Below are 26,568 nucleotides of genomic sequence, written 5' to 3'. Positions count from 1 at the left end.
CTATTGGATATTTTATTTACAGTATATAAAATGTATTTGGTGTACTTTTAGTTAATATGATATGTACAATATATGAGATATATTTACTGTACTTGTTGATATTTTATGTACTGTATATAATATCTATTTGGTGTACTTTTGATATTTTATGTAAATTATATAATATATATTTGGCGTAGTTTTTGATATTTTACAGAGTGTGCAATATATATTTACTGTAATTTTAGATAATTTTTTTACGGTATATAGTATACATTTCGTGTAATTTTTGATATTTTATGTACAGTATATTAAATATAATTAGTGTATTTTTTGATTGTTTATTTACAGTATATATAACACATATTTGGTGTACTTTTTGGTATTTTATGTACAGTATGTAATATATATTTACTGTGCTTTTGGACATTTTATTTACATTATATAAAATGTATTTGGTGTACTTTCAGTTAATATTATATGTACCATATATGAAATAGATTTACTGTGCATTTTGATATTTAATGTACAGTATATAATATATATTTGGTGTACTTTTGATATTTTATGTAAATTAGAAAATATATTTTTGGTGTAGTTTTGATATTTTAAATAGAATGTGTAATATATATTTACTGTAATTTTTGATATGTTATTAACAGTATATAACATACATTTTGAGTAATTTTTGATATTTTATGTACAGTATATTAAATATAATTACTGTAGTTTTTATAGTTTATTTACAGTATATATAACACATATTTGGTGTACTTTTTGACATTTTATGTACAGTATGTAATATATATTTACTGTACTATTGGATATTTAATTTACAGTATATAAAATATATTTGGTGTACATTTAGTTAATATTATATGTACAATATATGAAATATATTTACTGTACTTTTTGATATTTCATGTACTGTATATAATATCTATTTGGTGTACTTTTGATATTTTATGTAAATTATATAATATATATTTGGCGTAGATTTTGATAGTTTACATAGAGTGTGTAATATATATTTACTGTAATTTTAGATATTTTTTTACGGTATATAGTATACATTTCGTGTAATTTTTGATATTTTATGTACAGTATATTAAATATAATTACTGTAGTTTTTGATTGTTTATTTACAGTATATATAACACATATTTGGTGTACTTTTTGGTATTTCATGTACAGTATGTAATATATATTTACTGTACTATTGGATATTTTATTTACAGTATATAAAATGTATTTGGTGTACTTTTAGTTAATATGATATGTACAATATATGAGATATATTTACTGTACTTTTTGATATTTTATGTACTGTATATAATATCTATTTGGTGTAATTTGATATTTTATGTAAATTATATAATATATATTTGGCATAGTTTTTGATATTTTAGAGTGTGCAATATATATTTACTGTAATTTTAGATTTTTTTTTACGGTATATAGTATACATTTCGTGTAATTTTTGATATTTTATGTACAGTATATTAAATATAATTAGTGTATTTTTTGATTGTTTATTTACAGTATATATAACACATATTTGGTGTACTTTTTGGTATTTTATGTACAGTATGTATTATATATTTACTGTGCTTTTGGACATTTTATTTACATTATACAAAATGTATTTGGTGTACTTTCAGTTAATATTATATGTACAATATATGAAATAGATTTACTGTGCATTTTGATATTTAATGTACAGTATATAATATATATTTGGTGTACTTTTGATATTTTATGTAAATTATAAAATATATTTTTGGTGTAGTTTTGATATTTTAAATAGAATGTGTAATATATATTTACTGTAAATTTTGATATTTTATTAACAGTATATAATATACATTTTGAGTAATTTTTGATATTTTATGTACAGTATGTTAAATATAATTACTGTAGTTTTTATAGTTTATTTACAGTATATATAACACATATTTGGTGTACTTTCTGACATTTTATGTACAGTATGTAATATATATTTACTGTATTATTGGATATTTTATTTACAGTATATAAAATGTATTTGGTGTACTTTTAGTTAATATTATATGTACAATATATGAAATATATTTACTGTACTTTTTGATATTTCATGTAATGTATATAATATCTATTTGGTGTACTTTTGATATTTTATGTAAATTATATAATATATATTTGGCGTAGTTTTTGATATTTTACATAGAGTGTGTAATATATATTTACTGTAATTTTAGATATTTTTTTACGGTATATACGATACATTTCGTGTAATTTTTGATATTTTATGTACAGTATATGAAATATAATTACTGAAGTTTTTGATTGTTTATTTACAGTATATATAACACATATTTGGTGTACTTTTTGATATTTTATGTACAGTATGTAATATATATTTACTGTGATTTTGGACATTTTATTTACATTATATAAAATGTATTTGGTGTACTTTTAGTTAATATTATATGTACAATATATGAAATAGATTTACTGTGCATTTTGATATTTAATGTACAGTATATAATATATATTTGGTGTACTTTTGATATTTTATGTAAATTATAAAGTATACTTTTGGTGGAGTTTTGATATTTTAAATAGAATGTGTAATATATATTTACTGTAATTTTTGATATTTTATTAACAGTATATAATATACATTTTGAGTAATTTTTGATATTTTATGTACAGTATATTAAATATAATTACTGTAGTTTTAATAGTTTATTTACAGTATATATAACACATATTTGGTGTACTTTTTGACATTTTATGTACAGTATGTAATATATATTTACTGTACTATTGGATATTTTATTTACAGTATATAAAATGTATTTGGTGAACTTTTAGTTAATATGATATGTACAATATATGAGATATATTTACTGTACTTGTTGATAAGTTATGTACTGTATATAATATCTACTTGGTGTACTTTTGATATTTTATGTAAATTATATAATATATATTTGGCGTAGTTTTTGATATTTTACATAGAGTGTGCAATATATATTTACTGTAATTTTAGATAATTTTTTTACGGTATATAGTATACATTTCGTGTAATTTTTGATATTTTATGTACAGTATATTAAATATAATTAGTGTATTTTTTGATTGTTTATTTACAGTATATATAACACATATTTGGTGTACTTTTTGGTATTTTATGTACAGTATGTAATATATATTTACTGTGCTTTTGGACATTTTATTTACATTATATAAAATGTATTTGGTGTACTTTCAGTTAATATTATATGTACCATATATGAAATAGATTTACTGTGCATTTTGATATTTAATGTACAGTATATAATATATATTTGGTGTACTTTTGATATTTTATGTAAATTATAAAATATATTTTTGGTGTAGTTTTGATATTTTAAATAGAATGTGTAATATATATTTACTGTAATTTTTGATATTTTATTAACAGTATATAACATACATTTTGAGTAATTTTTGATATTTAATGTACAGTATATTAAATATAATTACTGTAGTTTTTATAGTTTATTTACAGTATATATAACACATATTTGGTGTACTTTTTGACATTTTATGTACAGTATGTAATATATATTTACAGTACTATCGGATATTTAATTTACAGTATATAAAATGTATTTGGTGTACTTTTAGTTAATATTATATGTACAATATATGAAATATATTTACTGTGCTTTTTGATATTTCATGTACTGTATATAATATCTATTTGGTGTACTTTTCATATTCTATGTAAATTATATAATATATATTTGGCGTAGATTTTGATATTTTACATAGAGTGTGTAATATATATTTAGTGTAATTTTAGATTTTTTTTACGGTATATAGTATACATTTCGTGTAATTTTTGATATTTTATGTACAGTATATTAAATATAATTACTGTAGTTTTTGATTGTTTATTTACAGTATATATAACACACATTTGGTGTACTTTTTGGTATTTCATGTACAGTATGTAATATATATTTACTGTACTATTGGATATTTTATTTACAGTATATAAAATGTATTTGGTGTACTTTTAGTTAATATTATATGTACAATATATGAAATATATTTACTGTACTTTTTGATATTTTATGTACTGTATATAATATCTATTTGGTGTACTTTTGATATTTTATGTAAATTATATAATATATATTTTGCGTAGATTTGATATTTTACATAGAGTGTGCAATATATATTTACTGTAATTTTAGATATTTTTTTACGGTATATAGTATACATTTCGTGTAATTTTTGATATTTTATGTACAGTATATTAAATATAATTAGTGTATTTTTTGATTGTTTATTTACAGTATATATAACACATATTTGGTGTACTTTTTGGTATGTTATGTACAGTATGTAATATATATTTACTGTGCTTTTGGACATTTTATTTACATTATATAAAATGTATTTGGTGTACTTTCAGTTAATATTATATGTACAATATATGAAATAGATTTACTGTGCATTTTGATATTTAATGTACAGTATAAAATATATATTTGGTGTACTTTTGATATTTTATGTAAATTATAAAATATATTTTTGGTGTAGTTTTGATATTTTAAATAGAATGTGTAATATATATTTACTGTAATTTTTGATATTTCATTAACAGTATATAATATACATTTTGAGTGATTTTTGATATTTTATGTACAGTATATTAAATATAATTACTGTACTTTTTATAGTTTATTTACAGTATATATAACACATATTTGGTGTACTTTTTGATATTTTATGTACAGTATGTAATATATATTTACTGTACTATTGGATACTTTATTTACAGTATATAAAATGTATTTGGTGTACTTTTAGTTAATATTATATGTACAATATAAGAAATATATTTACTGTACTTTTTGATATTTCATGTACTGTATATAATATCTATTTGGTGTACATTTGATATTTTATGTAAATTATATAATATATATTTGGCGTAGTTTTTGATATTTTACATAGAGTGTGTAATATATATTTACTGTAATTTTAGATATTTTTTTTACGGTATATAGTATACATTTCATATAATTTTTGATATTTTATGTACAGTATATTAAATATAATTACTGTAGTTTTTGGTTGTTTATTTACAATATATATAACACACATTTGGTGTACTTTTTGATATTTTATGTACAGTATGTAATATATATTTACTGTAATATTGAATATTTTATTTACAGTATATAAAATGTATTTGGTGTACTTTTAGTTAATATTATATGTACAATATATGAAATATATTTACTGTACTTTTTGATATTTTATGTACTCTATATAATATCTATTTGCTGTACATTTGATATTTTATGTAAATTATATAATATACATTTGGCATAGTTTTTGATATTTTACATAGAGTGTGCAATATATATTTACTGTAATTTTAGATATTTTTTTTAGGGTATATAGTATACATTTCGTGTAATTTTTGATATTTTTTGTACAGTATATTAAATATAATTAGTGTATTTTTTGATTGTTTATTTACAGTATATATAACACATATTTGGTGTACTTTTTGGTATTTTATGTACAGTATGTAATATATATTTACTGTGCTTTTGGACATTTTATTTACATTATACAAAATGTATTTGGTGTACTTTCAGTTAATATTATATGTACAATATATGAAATAGATTTACTGTGCATTTTGATATTTAATGTACAGTATATAATATATATTTGGTGTACTTTTGATATTTTATGTAAATTATAAAATATATTTTTGGTGTAGTTTTGATATTTTAAATAGAATGTGTAATATATATTTACTGTAATTTTTGATATTTTATTAACTGTATATAATATACATTTTGAGTAATTTTTGATATTTTATGTACAGTATATTAAATATAATTACTGTACTTTTTATAGTTTATTTAGAGTATATGTATCACATATTTGGTGTAGTTTTTGACATTTTATGTACAGTATGTAATATATATTTACTGTACTATTGGATAATTTATTTACAGTATATAAAATATATTTGGTGTACTTTTAGTTAATATTATATGTACAATATATGAAATATATTTACTGTACTTTTTGATATTTCATGTACTGTATATAATATCTATTTGGTGTACTTTTGATATTTTATGTAAATTATATAATATATATTTGGCGTAGCTTTTGATATTTTACATAGAGTGTGTAATATATATTTACTGTAATTTTAGATTTTTTTTTACGGTATATAGTATACATTTCGTGTAATTTTTGATATTTTATGTACAGTATATTAAATATAATTACTGTAGTTTTTGATTGTTTATTTACAGTATATATAACACACATTTGGTGTACTTTTTGATATTTTATGTACAGTATGTAATATATATTTACTGCACTATTGGATATTTTATTTAGAGTATATAAAATGTATTTGGTGTACTTTTAGTTAATATGATATGTACAATATATGAGATATATTTACTGTACTTTTTGATATTTTATGTACTGTATATAATATCTATTTGGTGTACTTTTGATATTTTATGTAAATTATATAATATATATTTGGCGTAGTTTTTGATATTTTACATAGAGTGTGCAATATATATTTACTGTAATTTTAGATAATTTTTTTACGGTATATAGTATACATTTCGTGTAATTTTTGATATTTTATGTACAGTATATTAAATATAATTAGTGTATTTTTTGATTGTTTATTTACAGTATATATAACACATATTTGGTGTACTTTTGGTATTTTATGTACAGTATGTAATATATATTTACTGTGCTTTTGGACATTTTATTTACATTATATAAAATGTATTTGGTGTACTTTCAGTTAATATTATATGTACCATATATGAAATAGATTTACTGTGCATTTTGATATTTAATGTACAGTATATAATATATATTTGGTGTACTTTTGATATTTTATGTAAATTATAAAATATATTTTTGGTGTAGTTTTGATATTTTAAATAGAATGTGTAATATATATTTACTGTAATTTTTGATATTTTATTAACTGTATATAACATACATTTTGAGTAATTTTTGATATTTAATGTACAGTATATTAAATATAATTACTGTAGTTTTTATAGTTTATTTACAGTATATATAACACATATTTGGTGTACTTTTTGACATTTTACGTACAGTATGTAATATATATTTACTGTACTATTGGATATTTATTTTACAGTATATAAAATATATTTGGTGTACTTTTAGTTAATATTATATGTACAATATATGAAATATATTTACTGTGCTTTTTGATATTTCATGTACTGTATATAATATCTATTTGGTGTACTTTTGATATTTTATGTAAATTATATAATATATATTTGGCGTAGATTTTGATATTTTACATAGAGTGTGTAATACATATTTACTGTAATTTTAGATATTTTTTTAAGGTATATAGTATACATTTCGTGTAATTTTTGATATTTTATGTACAGTATATTAAATATAATTACTGTAGTTTTTGATTGTTTATTTACAGTATATATAACACACATTTGGTGTACTTTTTGGTATTTCATGTACAGTATGTAATATATATTTACTGTATTATTGGATATTTTATTTACAGTATATAAAATGTATTTGGTGTACTTTTAGTTAATATTATATGTAGAATATATGAAATATATTTACTGTACTTTTTGATATTTTATGTACTGTATATAATATCTATTTGGTGTACTTTTGATATTTTATGTAAATTATATAATATATATTTGGCGTAGTTTTTGATATTTTACATAGAGTGTGCAATATATATTTACTGTAATTTTAGATTTTTTTTTACGGTATATAGTATACATTTCGTGTAATTTTTGATATTTTATGTACAGTATATTAAATATAATTAGTGTATTTTTTGATTGTTTATTTACAGTATATATAACACATATTTGGTGTACTTTTTGGTATTTTATGTACAGTATGTAATATATATTTACTGTGCTTTTGGACATTTTATTTACATTATATAAAATGTATTTGGTGTACTTTCAGTTAATATTATATGTACAATATATGAAATAGATTTACTGTGCATTTTGATATTTAATGTACAGTATATAATATATATTTGGTATACTTTTGATATTTTATGTAAATTATAAAATATATTTTTGGTGTAGTTTTGATATTTTAAATAGAATGTGTAATATATATTTACTGTAATTTTTGATATTTTATTAACAGTAAATAATATACATTTTGAGTAATTTTTGATATTTTATGTACAGTTTATTAAATATAATTACTGTAGTTTTTATAGTTTATTTACTGTATATATAACACATATTTGGTGTACTTTTTGACATTTTATGTACAGTATGTAATATATATTTACTGTACTATTGGATATTTTATTTAGAGTATATAAAATATATTTGGTGTACTTTTAGTTAATATTATATGTACAATATATGAAATATATTTACTTTACTTTTTGATATTTCATGTACTGTATATAATATCTATTTGGTGTACTTTTGATATTTTATGTAAATTATATAATATATATTTGGCGTAGTTTTTGATATTTTACATAGAGTGTGTAATATATATTTAATGTAATTTTAGATATTTTTTTTACGGTATATAGTATACATTTCGTGTAATTTTAGATATTTTATGTACAGTATATTAAATATAATTACTGTAGTTTTTGATTGTTTATTTACAGTATATATAACACATATTTGGTGTACTTTTTGATATTTTATGTACAGTATGTAATATATATTTACTGTACTATTGGATACTTTATTTACAGTATATAAAATGTATTTGGTGTACTTTTAGTTAATATTATATGTAGAATATATGAAATATATTTACTGTACTTTTTCATATTTTATGTACTGTATATAATATCTATTTGGTGTACTTTTGATATTTTATGTAAATTATATAATATACATTTGGCGTAGTTTTTGATATTTTACATAGGGTGTGCAATATATATTTACTGTAATTTTAGATATTTTTTTATGGTATATAGTATACATTTCGTGTAATTTTTGATATTTTATGTACAGTATATTAAATAAAATTAGTGTATTTTTTGATTGTTTATTTACAGTATATATAACACATATTTGGTGTACTTTTTGGTATTTTATGTACAGTATGTAATATATATTTACTGTGCTTTTGGACATTTTATTTACATTATATAAAATGTATTTGGTGTACTTTCAGTTAATATTATATGTACAATATATGAAATAGATTTACTGTGCATTTTGATATTTAATATACAGTATATAATATATATTTGGTGTACTTTTGATATTTTATGTAAATTATAAAATGTATTTTTGGTGTAGTTTTGATATTTTAAATAGAATGTGTAATATATATTTACTGTAATTTTTGATATTTTATTAACAGTATATAATATACATTTTGAGTAATTTTTGATATTTTATGTACAGTATATTAAATATAATTACTGTACTTTTTATAGTTTATTTAGAGTATATATATCACATATTTGGTGTACTTTTTGACATTTTATGTACAGTATGTAATATATATTTACTGTACTATTGGATATTTTATTTACAGTATATAAAATATATTTGGTGTACTTTTAGTTAATATTATATGTACAATATATGAAATATATTTACTGTACTTTTTGATATTTCATGTACTGTATATAATATCTATTTGGTGTACTTTTGATATTTTATGTAAATTATATAATATATATTTGGCGTAGTTTTTGATATTTTACATAGAGTGTGTAATATATATTTACTGTAATTTTAGATTTTTTTTTACGGTATATAGTATACATTTCGTGTAATTTTTGATATTTTATGTACAGTATATTAAATATAATTACTGTAGTTTTTGATTCTTTATTTACAGTATATATAACACACATTTGGTGTACTTTTTGATATTTTATGTACAGTATGTAATATATATTTACTGTACTATTGGATATTTTATTTACAGTATATAAAATGTATTTGGTGTACTTTTAGTTAATATTATATGTAGAATATATGAAATACATTTACTGTACTTTTTCATATTTTATGTACTGTATATAATATCTATTTGGTGTACTTTTGATATTTTATGTAAATTATATAATATATATTTGGCGTAGTTTTTGATATTTTACAGAGTGTGCAATATATATTTACTGTAATTTTAGATAATTTTTTTACGGTATATAGTATACATTTCGTGTAATTTTTGATATTTTATGTACAGTATATTAAATATAATTAGTGTATTTTTTGATTGTTTATTTACAGTATATATAACACATATTTGGTGTACTTTTTGGTATTTTATGTACAGTATGTAATATATATTTAATGTGCTTTTGGACATTTTATTTACATTATATAAAATGTATTTGGTGTACTTTCAGTTAATATTATATGTACCATATATGAAATAGATTTACTGTGCATTTTGATATTTAATGTACAGTATATAATATATATTTGGTGTACTTTTGATATTTTATGTAAATTAGAAAATATATTTTTGGTGTAGTTTTGATATTTTAAATAAAATGTGTAATATATATTTACTGTAATTTTTGATATGTTATTAACAGTATATAACATACATTTTGAGTAATTTTTGATATTTTATGTACAGTATATTAAATATAATTACTGTAGTTTTTATAGTTTATTTACTGTATATATAACACATATTTGGTGTACTTTTTGACATTTTATGTACAGTATGTAATATATATTTACTGTACTATTGGATATTTAATTTACAGTATATAAAATATATTTGGTGTACTTTTAGTTAATGTTATATGTACAATATATGAAATATATTTACGGTACTTTTTGATATTTCATGTACTGTATATAATATCTATTTGGTGTACTTTTGATATTTTATGTAAATTATATAATATATATTTGGCGTAGATTTTGATATTTTACATAGAGTGTGTAATATATATTTACTGTAATTTTAGATATTTTTTTACGGTATATAGTATACATTTCGTGTAATTTTTGATATTTTATGTACAGTATATTAAATATAATTACTGTAGTTTTGATTGTTTATTTACAGTATATATAACACATATTTGGTGTACTTTTTGGTATTTCATGTACAGTATGTAATATATATTTACTGTACTATTGGATATTTTATTTACAGTATATAAAATGTATTTGGTGTACTTTTAGTTAATATGATATGTACAATATATGAGATATATTTACTGTACTTGTTGATATTTTATGTACTGTATATAATATCTATTTGGTGTACTTTTGATATTTTATGTAAATTATATAATATATATTTGGCGTAGTTTTTGATATTTTAGAGTGTGCAATATATATTTACTGTAATTTTAGATTTTTTTTTACGGTATATAGTATACATTTCGTGTAATTTTTGATATTTTATGTACAGTATATTAAATATAATTAGTGTATTATTTGATTGTTTATTTACAGTATATATAACACATATTTGGTGTACTTTTGGTATTTTATGTACAGTATGTATTATGTATTTACTGTGCTTTTGGACATTTTATTTACATTATACAAAATGTATTTGGTGTACTTTCAGTTAATATTATATGTACAATATATGAAATAGATTTACTGTGCATTTTGATATTTAATGTACAGTATATAATATATATTTGGTGTACTTTTGATATTTTCTGTAAATTATAAAATATATTTTTGGTGTAGATTTGATATTTTAAATAGAATGTGTAATATATATTTACTGTAATTTTTGATATTTAATTAACAGTATATAATATACATTTTGTGTAATTTTTGATATTTTATGTACAGTATATTAAATATAATTACTGTAGTTTTTATAGTTTATTTACAGTATATATAACACATATTTGGTGTACTTTTTGATATTTTATATACAGTATGTAATATATATTTACTGTACTATTGGATACTTTATTTACAGTATATAAAATGTATTTGGTGTACTTTTAGTTAATATTATATGTAGAATATATGAAATATATTTACTGTACTTTTTCATATTTTATGTACTGTATATAATATCTATTTGGTGTACTTTTGATATTTTATGTAAATTATATAATATATATTTGGCGTAGTTTTTGATATTTTACATAGGGTGTGGAATATATATTTACTGTAATTTTAGATTTTTTTTTATGGTATATAGTATACATTTCGTGTAATTTTTGATATTTTATGTACAGTATATTAAATATAATTAGTGTATTTTTTGATTGTTTATTTACAGTATATATAACACATATTTGGTGTACTTTTTGGTATTTTATGTACAGTATGTAATATATATTTACTGTGCTTTTGGAGATTTTATTTACATTACATAAAATGTATTTGGTGTACTTTCAGTTAATATTATATGTACAATATATGAAATAGATTTACTGTGCATTTTGATATTTAATATACAGTATATAATATATATTTGGTGTACTTTTGATATTTTATGTAAATTATAAAATGTATTTTTGGTGTAGTTTTGATATTTTAAATAGAATGTGTAATATATATTTACTGTAATTTTTGATATTTTATTAACAGTATATAATATACATTTTGAGTAATTTTTGATATTTTATGTACGGTATATTAAATATAATTACTGTGGTTTTTATAGTTTATTTACAGTATATATAACACATATTTGGTGTACTTTTTGACATTTTATGTACAGTATGTAATATATATTTACTGTACTATTGGATATTTTATTTACAGTATGTAAAATATATTTGCTGTACTTTTAGTTAATATTATATGTACAATATATGAAATATACTTACTGTACTTTTTGATATTTCATGTACTGTATATAATATCTATTTGGTGTACTTTTGATATTTTATGTAAATTATATAATATATATTTGGCGTAGTTTTTGATATTTTACATAGAGTGTGTAATATATATTTACTGTAATTTTAGATATTTTTTTACGGTATATAGTATACATTTCGTGTAATTTTTGATATTTTATGTACAGTATATTAAATATAATTACTGTAGTTTTTGATTGTTTATTTACAGTATATATAACACATATTTGGTGTACTTTTTGGTATTTCATGTACAGTATGTAATATATATTTACTGCACTATTGGATATTTTATTTACAGTATATAAAATGTATTTGGTGTACTTTTAGTTAATATGATATGTACAATATATGAGATATATTTACTGTACTTTTTGATATTTTATGTACTGTATATAATATCTATTTGGTGTACTTTTGATATTTTATGTAAATTATATAATATATATTTGGCATAGTTTTTGATATTTTAGAGTGTGCAATATATATTTACTGTAATTTTAGATTTTTTTTTACGGTATATAGTATACATTTCGTGTAATTTTTGATATTTTATGTACAGTATATTAAATATAATTAGTGTATTATTTGATTGTTTATTTACAGTATATATAACACATATTTGGTGTACATTTGGTATTTTATGTACAGTATGTATTATGTATTTACTGTGCTTTTGGACATTTTATTTACATTATACAAAATGTATTTTGTGTACTTTCAGTTAATATTATATGTACAATATATGAAATAGATTTACTGTGCATTTTGATATTTAATGTACAGTATATAATATATATTTGGTGTACTTTTGATATTTTATGTAAATTATAAAATATATTTTTGGTGTAGGTTTGATATTTTAAATAGAATGTGTAATATATATTTACTGTAATTTTTGATATTTAATTAACCGTATATAATATACATTTTGTGTAATTTTTGATATTTTATGTACAGTATATTAAATATAATTACTGTAGTTTTTATAGTTTATTTACAGTATATATAACACATATTTGGTGTACTTTTTGATATTTTATATACAGTATGTAATATATATTTACTGTACTATTGGATACTTTATTTACAGTATATAAAATGTATTTGGTGTACTTTTAGTTAATATTATATGTAGAATATATGAAATATATTTACTGTACTTTTTCATATTTTATGTACTGTATATAATATCTATTTGGTGTACTTTTGATATTTTATGTAAATTATATAATATATATTTGGCGTAGTTTTTGATATTTTACATAGGGTGTGCAATATATATTTACTGTAATTTTAGATTTTTTTTATGGTATATAGTATACATTTCGTGTAATTTTTGATATTTTATGTACAGTATATTAAATATAATTAGTGTATTTTTTGATTGTTTATTTACAGTATATATAACACATATTTGGTGTACTTTTTGGTATTTTATGTACAGTATGTAATATATATTTACTGTGCTTTTGGACATTTTATTTACATTACATAAAATGTATTTGGTGTACTTTCAGTTAATATTATATGTACAATATATGAAATAGATTTACTGTGCATTTTGATATTTAATATACAGTATACAATATATATTTGGTGTACTTTTGATATTTTATGTAAATTATAAAATGTATTTTTGGTGTAGTTTTGATATTTTAAATAGAATGTGTAATATATATTTACTGTAATTTTTGATATTTTATTAACAGTATATAATATACATTTTGAGTAATTTTTGATATTTTATGTACGGTATATTAAATATAATTACTGTGGTTTTTATAGTTTATTTACAGTATATATAACACATATTTGGTGTACTTTTTGACATTTTATGTACAGTATGTAATATATATTTACTGTACTATTGGATATTTTATTTACAGTATATAAAATATATTTGCTGTACTTTTAGTTAATATTATATGTACAATATATGAAATATACTTACTGTACTTTTTGATATTTCATGTACTGTATATAATATCTATTTGGTGTACTTTTGATATTTTATGTAAATTATATAATATATATTTGGCGTAGTTTTTGATATTTTACATAGAGTGTGTAATATATATTTACTGTAATTTTAGATATTTTTTTACGGTATATAGTATACATTTCGTGTAATTTTTGATATTTTATGTACAGTATATTATATATAATTACTGTAGTTTTTGAATGTTTATTTACAGTATATATAACACATATTTGGTGTACTTTTTGATATTTTATATACAGTATGTAATATATATTTACTGTACTATTGGATATTTTATTTACAGTATATAAAATGTATTTGGTGTACATTTAGTTAATATTATATGTAGAATATATGAAATATATTTACTGTACTTTTTGATATTTTATGTACTCTATATAATATCTATTTGGTGTACTTTTTATATTTTATATAAATTATATAATATGTATTTGGCATAGTTTTTGATATTTTACATAGAGTGTGCAATATATATTTACTGTAATTTTAGATTTTTTTTTACGGTATATAGTATACATTTCGTGTAATTTTTGATATTTTATGTACAGTATATTAAATATAATTAGTGTATTTTTTGATTGTTTATTTACAGTATATATAACACATATTTGGTGAACTTTTTGGTATTTTATGTACAGTATGTAATATATATTTACTGTGCTTTTGGACATTTTATTTACATTATATAAAATGTATTTGGTGTACTTTCAGTTAATATTACATGTACAGTATATGAAATAGATTTACTGTGCATTTTGATATTTAATTTACAGTATATAATATATATTTGGTGTACTTTTGATATTTTATGTAAATTATAAAATATATTTTTGGTGTAGTTTTGATATTTTAAATAGAATGTGTAATATATATTTACTGTAATTTTTGATATTTTATTAACAGTATATAATATAAATTTTGAGTAATTTTTGATATTTTATGTACAGTATGTTAAATATAATTACTGTAGTTTTTATAGTTTATTTACAGTATATATAACACATATTTGGTGTAGTTTTTGACATTTTATGTACAGTATGTAATATATATTTACTGTATTATTGGATATTTTATTTACAGTATATAAAATGTATTTGGTGTAGTTTTAGTTAATATTATATGTACAATATATGAAATATATTTACTGTAATTTTTGATATTTCATGTAATGTATATAATATCTATTTGGTGTACTTTTGATATTTTATGTAAATTATATAATATATATTTGGCGTAGTTTTTGATATTTTACATAGAGTGTGTAATATATATTTACTGTAATTTTAGATATTTTTTTACCGTATATACGATACATTTCGTGTAATTTTTGATATTTTATGTACAGTATATGAAATATAATTACTGTAGTTTTTGATTGTTTATTTACAGTATATATAACACATATTTGGTGTACTTTTTGATATTTTATGTACAGTATGTAATATATATTTACTGTGATTTTGGACATTTTATTTACATTATATAAAATGTATTTGCTGTACTTTTAGTTAATATTATATGTACAATATATGAAATAGATTTACTGTGCATTTTGATATTTAATGTACAGTATATAATATATATTTGGTGTACTTTTGATATTTTATGTAAATTATAAAGTATACTTTTGGTGGAGTTTTGATATTTTAAATAGAATGTGTAATATATATTTACTGTAATTTTTGATATTTTATTAACAGTATATAATATACATTTTGAGTAATTTTTGATATTTTATGTACAGTATATTAAATATAATTACTGTAGTTTTTATAGTTTATTTACAGTATATATAACACATATTTGGTGTACTTTTTGACATTTTATGTACAGTATGTAATATATATTTACTGTACTATTGGATATTTTATTTACAGTATATAAAATGTATTTGGTGTACTTTTAGTTAATATGATATGTACAATATATGAGATATATTTACTGTACTTGTTGATAATTTATGTACTGTATATAATATCTACTTGGTGTACTTTTGATATTTTATGTAAATTATATAATATATATTTGGCGTAGTTTTTGATATTTTACATAGAGTGTGCAATATATATTTACTGTAATTTTAGATAATTTTTTTACGGTATATAGTATACATTTCGTGTAATTTTTGATATTTTATGTACAGTATATTAAATATAATTAGTGTATTTTTTGATTGTTTATTTACAGTATATATAACACATATTTGGTGTACTTTTTGGTATTTTCTGTACAGTATGTAATATGTATTTACTGTGCTTTTGGACATTTTATTTACATTATATAAAATGTATTTGGTGTACTTTCAGTTAATATTATATGTACCATATATGAAATAGATTTACTGTGCATTTTGATATTTAATGTACAGTATATAATATATATTTGGTGTACTTTTGATATTTTATGTAAATTAGAAAATATATTTTTGGTGTAGTTTTGATATTTTAAATAGAATGTGTAATATATATTTACTGTAATTTTTGATATTTTATTAACAGTATATAACATACATTTTGAGTAATTTTTGATATTTAATGTACAGTATATTAAATATAATTACTGTAGTTTTTATAGTTTATTTACAGTATATATAACACATATTTGGTGTACTTTTTGACATTTTATGTACAGTATCTAATATATATTTACAGTACTATTGGATATTTTATATACAGTATATAAAATATATTTGCTGTACTTTTAGTTAATATTATATGTACAATATATGAAATATATTTACTGTACTTTTTGATATGTCATGTACTGTATATAATATCTATTTGGTGTACTTTTGATATTTTATGTAAATTATATAATGTATATTTGGCGTAGTTTTTGATATTTTACATAGAGTGTGTAATATATATTTACTGTAATTTTAGATATTTTTTTACGGTATATAGTATACATTTCGTGTAATTTTTGATATTTTATGTACAGTATATTAAATATAATTACTGTAATTTTTGATTGTTTATTTACAGTATATATAACACATATTTGGTGTACTTTTTGATATTTTATATACAGTATGTAATATATATTTACTGTACTATTGGATATTTTATTTACAGTATATAAAATATATTTGGTGTACTTTTAGTTAATATTATATGTAGAATATATGAAATATATTTACTGTACTTTTTGATATTTTATGTACTGTATATAATATCTATTTGGTGTACTTTTTATATTTTATGTAAATTATATAATATATATTTGGCATAGTTTTTGATATTTTACATAGAGTGTGCAATATATATTTACTGTAATTTTAGATTTTTTTTTACGGTATATAGTGTACATTTCGTTTAATTTTTGATATTTTATGTACAGTATATTAAATATAATTAGTGTATTTTTTGATTGTTTATTTACAGTATATATAACACATATTTGGTGTACTTTTTGGTATTTTCTGTACAGTATGTAATATGTATTTACTGTGCTTTTGGACATTTTATTTACATTATATAAAATGTATTTGGTGTACTTTCAGTTAATATTATATGTACAATATATGAAATAGATTTACTGTGCATTTTGATATTTAATGTACAGTATATAATATATATTTGGTATACTTTTGATATTTTATGTAAATTATAAAATATATTTTTGGTGTAGTTTTGATATTTTAAATAGAATGTGTAATATATATTTACTGTAATTTTTGATATTTTATTAACAGTAAGTAATACACATTTTGAGTAATTTTTGATATTTTATGTACAGTATATTAAATATAATTACTGTAGTTTTTATAGTTTATTTACTGTATATATAACACATCTTTGGTGTACTTTTTGACATTTTATGTACAGTATGTATTATATATTTACTGTACTATAGGATATTTTATTTACAGTATATAAAATATATTTGGTGTACCTTTAGTTAATATTATATGTACAATATATGAAATATATTTACTTTACTTTTTGATATTTCATGTACTGTATATAATATCTATTTCGTGTACTTTTGATATTTTATGTAAATTATATAATATATATTTGGCGTAGTTTTTGATATTTTACCTAGACTGTGTAATATATATTTACTGTAATTTTAGATGTTTTTTTACGATATATAGTATACATTTCGTGTAATTTTTGATATTTTATGTACAGTATATTAAATATAATTACTGTAGTTTTTGATTGTTTATTTACAGTATATATAACACATATTTGGTGTACTTTTTGACATTTTATGTACAGTATGTAATATATATTTACTGTACTATTGGATGTTTTATTTACAGTATATAAAATATATTTGCTGTACTTTTAGTTAATATTATATGTACAATATATGAAATATATTTACCGTACTTTTTGATAATTCATGTACTGTATATAATATCTATTTGGTGTACTTTTGATATTTTATGTAAATTATATAATGTACATTTGGCGTAGTTTTTGATATTTTACATAGAGTGTGTAATATATATTTACTGTAATTTTAGATATTTTTTTTACGGTATATAGTATACATTTCGTGTAATTTTTGATATTTTATGTACAGAATATTAAATATAATTACTGTAATTTTTGATTGTTTATTTACAGTATATATAACACATATTTGGTGTACTTTTTGATATTTTATATACAGTATGTAATATATATTTACTGTACTATTGGATATTTTATTTACAGTATATAAAATATATTTGGTGTACTTTTAGTTAACATTATATGTAGAATATATGAAATATATTTACTGTACTGTTTGATATTTCATGTACTGTATATAATATCTATTTGGTGTACTTTTTATATTTTATGTAAATTATATAATATATATTTGGCGTAGTTTTTGATATTTTACATAGAGTGTGCAATATATATTTACTGTAATTTTAGATTTTTTTTTAAGGTATATAGTATACATTTCGTTTAATTTTTGATATTTTATGTACAGTATATTAAATATAATTAGTGTATTTTTTGATTGTTTATTTACAGTATATATAACACATATTTGGTGTACTTTTTGGTATTTTATGTACAGTATGTAATATATATTTACTGTGCTTTTGGACATTTTATTTACATCATATAAAATGTATTTGGTGTACTTTCAGTTAATATTATATGTACAATATATGAAATAGATTTACTGTGCATTTTGATATTTAATGTACAGTATATAATATATATTTGGTATACATTTGATATTTTATGTAAATTATAAAATATATTTTTGGTGTAGTTTTGATATTTTAAATAGAATGTGTAATATATATTTACTGTAATTTTTGATATTTTATTAACTGTAAATAATATATATTTTGAGTAATTTTTGATATTTTATGTACAGTATATTAAATATAATTACTGTAGTTTTTATAGTTTATTTACTGTATATATAACACATATTTGGTGTACTTTTTGACATTTTATGTACAGTATGTAATATATATTTACTGTACTATTGGATATTTTATTTACAGTATATAAAATATATTTGGTGTACTTTTAGTTAATATTATATGTACAATATATGAAATATATTTACTTTACATTTTGATATTTCATGTACTGTATATAATATCTATTTGGTGTACATTTGATATTTTATGTAAATTATATAATATATATTTGGCGTAGTTTTTGATATTATACCTAGAGTGTGTAATATATATTTACTGTAATTTTAAATGTTTTTTTACGATATATAGTATACATTTCGTGTAATTTTTGATATTTTATGTACAGTATATTAAATATAATTACTGTAGTTTTTGATTGTTTATTTACAGTATATATAACACATATTTGGTGTACTTTTTGATATTTTATGTACAGTATGTAATATATATTTACTGTACTATTGGATATTTTATTTACAGTATATAAAATGTATTTGGTGTACTCTTAGTTAATATTATATGTACAATATATGAAATATATTTACTGTACTTTTTGATATTTTATGTACTGTATATAATATCTATTTCGTGTACTTTTGATATTTTATGTAAATTATATAATATATATTTGGCGTAGTTTTTGATATTTTACATAGAGTGTGCAATATATATTTACTGTAATTTTAGATAGTTTTTTACGGTATATAGTATACATTTCGTGTAATTTTTGATATTTTATGTACACTATATTAAATATAATTAGTGTATTTTTTGATTGTTTATTTACAGTATATATAACACATATTTGTTGTACTTTTTGGTATTTTATGTACAGTATGTAATATATATTTACTGTGCTTTTGGACATTTTATTTACATTATATAAAATGTATTTGAGTACTTTCAGTTAATATTATATGTACAATATATGAAATAGATTTACTGTGTATTTTGATATTTAATGTACAGTATATAATATATATTTGGTGTACTTTTGATATTTTATGTAAATTATAAAATATATTTTTGGTGTAGTTTTGATATTTTAAATAGAATGTGTAATATATATTTACTGTAATTTTTGATATTTTATTAACTGTATATAATATACATTTTGAGTAATTTTTGATATTTTATGTACAGTATAATAAATGTAATTACTGTAGTTTTTATAGTTTATTTACAGTATATATAACACATATTTGGTGTACTTTTTGACATTTTATGTACAGTATGTAATATATATTTACTGTACTATTGTATATTTTATTTACAGTATATAAAATATATTTGGTGTACTTTTAGTTAATATTATATGTACAATATATGAAATATATTTACTGTACTTTTTGATATTTCATGTACTGTATATAATATCTATTTGGTATACTTTTGATATTTTATGTAAATTATATAATATATATTTGGCGTAGTTTTTGATATTTTACATAGAGTGTGTAATATATATTTACTGTAATTTTAGATATTTTTTTACGGTATATAGTATACATTTCGTGTAATTTTTGATATTTTATGTACAGTATATTAAATATAATTACTGTAGTTTTTGATTGTTTATTTACAGTATATAAAACACACATTTGGTGTACTTTTTGATATTTTATGTACAGTATGTAATATATATTTACTGTACTATTGGATATTTTATTTACAGTATATAAAATGTATTTGGTTTACTTTTAGTTAATATTATATGTACAATATATGAAATATATTTACTGTATTTTTGATATTTTATGTACTGTATATAATATCTATTTGGTGTACTTTTGATATTTTATGTAAATTATATAATATATATTTGGCATAGTTTTTGATATTTTACATAGAGTGTGCAATATATATTTACTGTAATTTTAGATATTTTTTTACGGTATATAGTATACATTTCGTGTAATTTTTGATATTTTATGTACTGTATATTAAATATAATTAGTGTATTTTTTGATTGTTTATTTACAGTATATATAACACATATTTGGTGTACTTTTTGGTATTTTATGTACAGTATGTATTATATATTTACTGTGCTTTTGGACATTTTATTTATATTATATAAAATGTATTTGGTGTACTTTCACTTAATATTATCTGTACAATATATGAAATAGATTTACTGTGCATTTTGATATTTAATGTACAGTATATAATATATATTTGGTGTACTTTTGATATTTTATGTAAATTATAAAATATATTTTTGGTGTAGTTTTGATATTTTAAATAGAATGTGTAATATATATTTACTGTAATTTTTGATATTTTATTAACAGTATATAATATACATTTGGAGTAAGTTTGATATTTTATGTACAGTATATTAAGTATAATTACTGTAGTTTTTATAGTTTATTTACAGTATATATAACACATATTTGGTATACTTTTTGACATTTTATGTACAGTATGTAATATATATTTACTGTACTATTGGATACTTTATTTACAGTATATAAAATGTATTTGGTGTACTTTTTGTTAATATTATATGTATAATATATGAAATATATTTACTGTACTTTTTGATATTTTATGTACTGTATATAATATCTATTTGGTGTACTTTTGATATTTTATGTAAATTATATAATATATATTTGGCGTAGATTTGATATTTTACCTAGAGTGTGCAATATATATTTACTGTAATTTTAGATATTTTTTTTACGGTATATAGTATACATTTCGTGTAATTTTTGATATTTTATGTACATTATATTAAATATAATTACTGTAGTTTTTATAGTTTATTTACAGTATATATAACACATATTTAGTGTACTTTTTGATATTTTATGTACATTATGTAATATATATTTACTGTACTATAGGATATTTTATTTACAGTATATAAAATGTATTTGGTGTACTTTTAGTTAATATTATATGTACAATATATGAAATATATTTACTCTAGTTTTTGATATTTCATGTACTGTATATAATATCTATTTGGTGTACTTTTGATATTTTATGTAAATTATATAATATATATTTGGCGTAGTTTTTGATATTTTACGTAGAGTGTGTAATATATATTTACTGTAATTTTAGATTTTTTTACGGTATATAGTATACATTTCATGTAATTTTTGATATTTTATGTACAGTATATTAAATATAATTACTGTCGTTTTTGATTTTTTATTTACAGTATATATAACACATATTTGGTGTACTTTTTGATATTTTATGTACAGTATGTAATATATATTTACTGTACTATTGGATATTTTATTTACAGTATATAAAATATATTTGGTGTACATTTAGTTAATATTATATGTACAATATATGAAATATATTTACTCTAGTTTTTGATATTTCATGTACTGTATATAATATCTATTTGGTGTACTTTTGATATTTTATGTAAATTATATAATGTATATTTGGCGTAGTTTTTGATATTTTACATAGAGTGTGTAATATATATTTACTGTAATTTTAGATATTTTTTTACGGTATATAGTATACATTTCGTGTAATTTTTGATATTTTATGTACAGTATATTAAATGTAATTACTGTAGTTTTTGATTGTTTATTTACAGTATATATAACACCCATTTGGTGTACTTTTTGATATTTTATGTACAGTATGTAATATATATTTACTGCACTATTGGACATTTTATTTACAGTATATAAAATGTATTTGGTGTACTTTTAGTTAATATGATATGTACAATATATGAGATATATTTACTGTACTTTTTGATATTTTATGTACTGTATATAATATCTATTTGGTGTACTTTTGATATTTTATGTAAATTATATAATATATATTTGGCGTAGTTTTTGATATTTTACATAGAGTGTGCAATATATATTTACTGTAATTTTAGATTTTTTTTTATGGTATATAGTAGACATTTCGTGTAATTTTTGATATTTTATGTACAGTATATTAAATATAATTAGTGTATTTTTTGATTGTTTATTTACAGTATATATAACACTTATTTGGTGTACTTTTTGGTATTTTATGTACAGTATGTAATATATATTTACTGTGCTTTTGGACATTTTATTTACATTATATAAAATGTATTTGGTGTACTTTCAGTTAATATTATATGTACAATATATGAAGTAGATTTACTGTGCATTTTGATATTTAATGTACAGTATATAATATCTATTTGGTGTACTTTTGATATTTTATGCAAATTATATAATATATATTTGGCGTAGTTTTTGATATTTTAGAATGTGCAATATATATTTACTGTAATTTTAGATATTTTTTTTACGGTATATAGTATACATTTCGTGTAATTGTTGATATTTTATGTACAGTATATTAAATATAATTAGTGTATTTTTGATTGTTTATTTACAGTATATATAACACATATTTGGTGTACTTTTTGGTATTTTATGTACAGTATGTATTATATATTTACTGTGCTTTTGGACATTTTATTTACATTATATAAAATGTATTTGGTGTACTTTCAGTTAATATTATATGTACAATATATGAAATAGATTTACTGTGCATTTTGATAATTAATGTACAGTATATAATATACATTTGGTGTACTTTTGATATTTTATGTAAATTATAAAATATATTTTTGGTGTAGTTTTGATATTTTAAGTAGAATGTGTAATATATATTTACTGTAATTTTTGATATTTTATTAACAGTATATAATATACATTTTGAGTAATTTTAGATATTTTATGTACAGTATATTAAATATAATTACTGTACTTTTTATAGTTCATTTACAGTATATATAACACATATTTGGTGTACTTTTTGACATTTTATGTACAGTATGTAAGATATATTTACTGTACTATTGGATATTTTATTTACAGTATATAAAATGTATTTGGTGTACTTTTAGTTAATATTATATATACAATATATGAAATATATTTACTGTACTTTTTGATATTTTATGTACTGTATATAATATCTATTTGGTGTACTTTTGATATTTTATGTAAATTACATAATATATATTTTGCGTAGATTTGATATTTTACATAGAGTGTGCAATATATATTTTCCGTAATTTTAGATTTTTTTTTACGTTATATAGTATACATTTCGTGTAATTTTTGATATTTAATGTACAGTATATTAAATATAATTAGTGTAGTTTTTGATTGTTTATTTACAGTATATATAACACATATTTGGTGTACTTTTTGGTATTTTATGTACAGTATGTAATATATATTTACTGTGCTTTTGGACATTTTATTTACATTATATAAAATGTATTTGGTGTACTTTCAGTTAATATTATATGTACAATATATGAAATAGATTTACTGTGCATTTTGATATTTAATGTACAGTATATAATATATATTTGGTGTACTTTTGATATTTTATGTAAATTATAAAATATATTTTTGGTGTAGTTTTGATATTTTAAATAGAATGTGTAATATATATTTACTGTAATTTTTGATATTTTATTAACAGTATATAATATACATTTTGAGTAATTTTTGATATTTTATGTACAGCATATTAAATATAATTACTGTAGTTTTTATAGTTTATTTACAGAATATATAACACATATTTGGTGTACTTTTTGACATTTTATGTACAGTATGTAATATATATTTACTGTACTATTGGATATTTTATTTACAGTATATAAAATATATTTGGTGTACTTTTAGTTAATATTATATGTACAATATATGAAATATATTTACTGTACATTTTGATATTTCATGTACTGTATATAATATCTATTTGGTGTACTTTTGATATTTTATGTAAATTATATAATATATATTTGGCGTAGTTTTTGATATATTACATAGAGTGTGCAATATATATTTACTGTAATTTTAGATTTTTTTTACAGTATATAGTATACATTTCGTGAAATTTTTGATATTTAATGTACAGTATATTAAATATAATTAGTGTAATTTTTGATTGTTTATTTACAGTATATATAACCCATATTTGGTGTACTTTTTGGTATTTTATGTACAGTATGTAATATATATTTACTGTGCTTTTGGACATTTTATTTACATTATATAAAATGTATTTGGTGAACTTTCAGTTAATATTATATGTACAATATATGAAATAGATTTACTGTGCATTTTGATATTTAATGTACAGTATATAATATATATTTGGTGTACTTTTGATATTTTATGTAAATTATAAAATATATTTTTGGTGTAGTATTGATATTTTAAATAGAATGTGTAATATATATTTACTGTAATTTTTGATATTTTATTAACAGTATATAATATACATTTTGAGTAATTTTTGATATTTTATGTA

Source organism: Pan paniscus, chromosome 23 (assembly GCF_029289425.2).
Source record: "Pan paniscus chromosome 23, NHGRI_mPanPan1-v2.0_pri, whole genome shotgun sequence".
NCBI classification, from domain to species: Eukaryota; Metazoa; Chordata; class Mammalia; order Primates; family Hominidae; genus Pan; species Pan paniscus.
The sequence above is the reverse complement of the archived record's forward strand: the minus strand, read 5'-3'. Positions refer to the sequence as shown.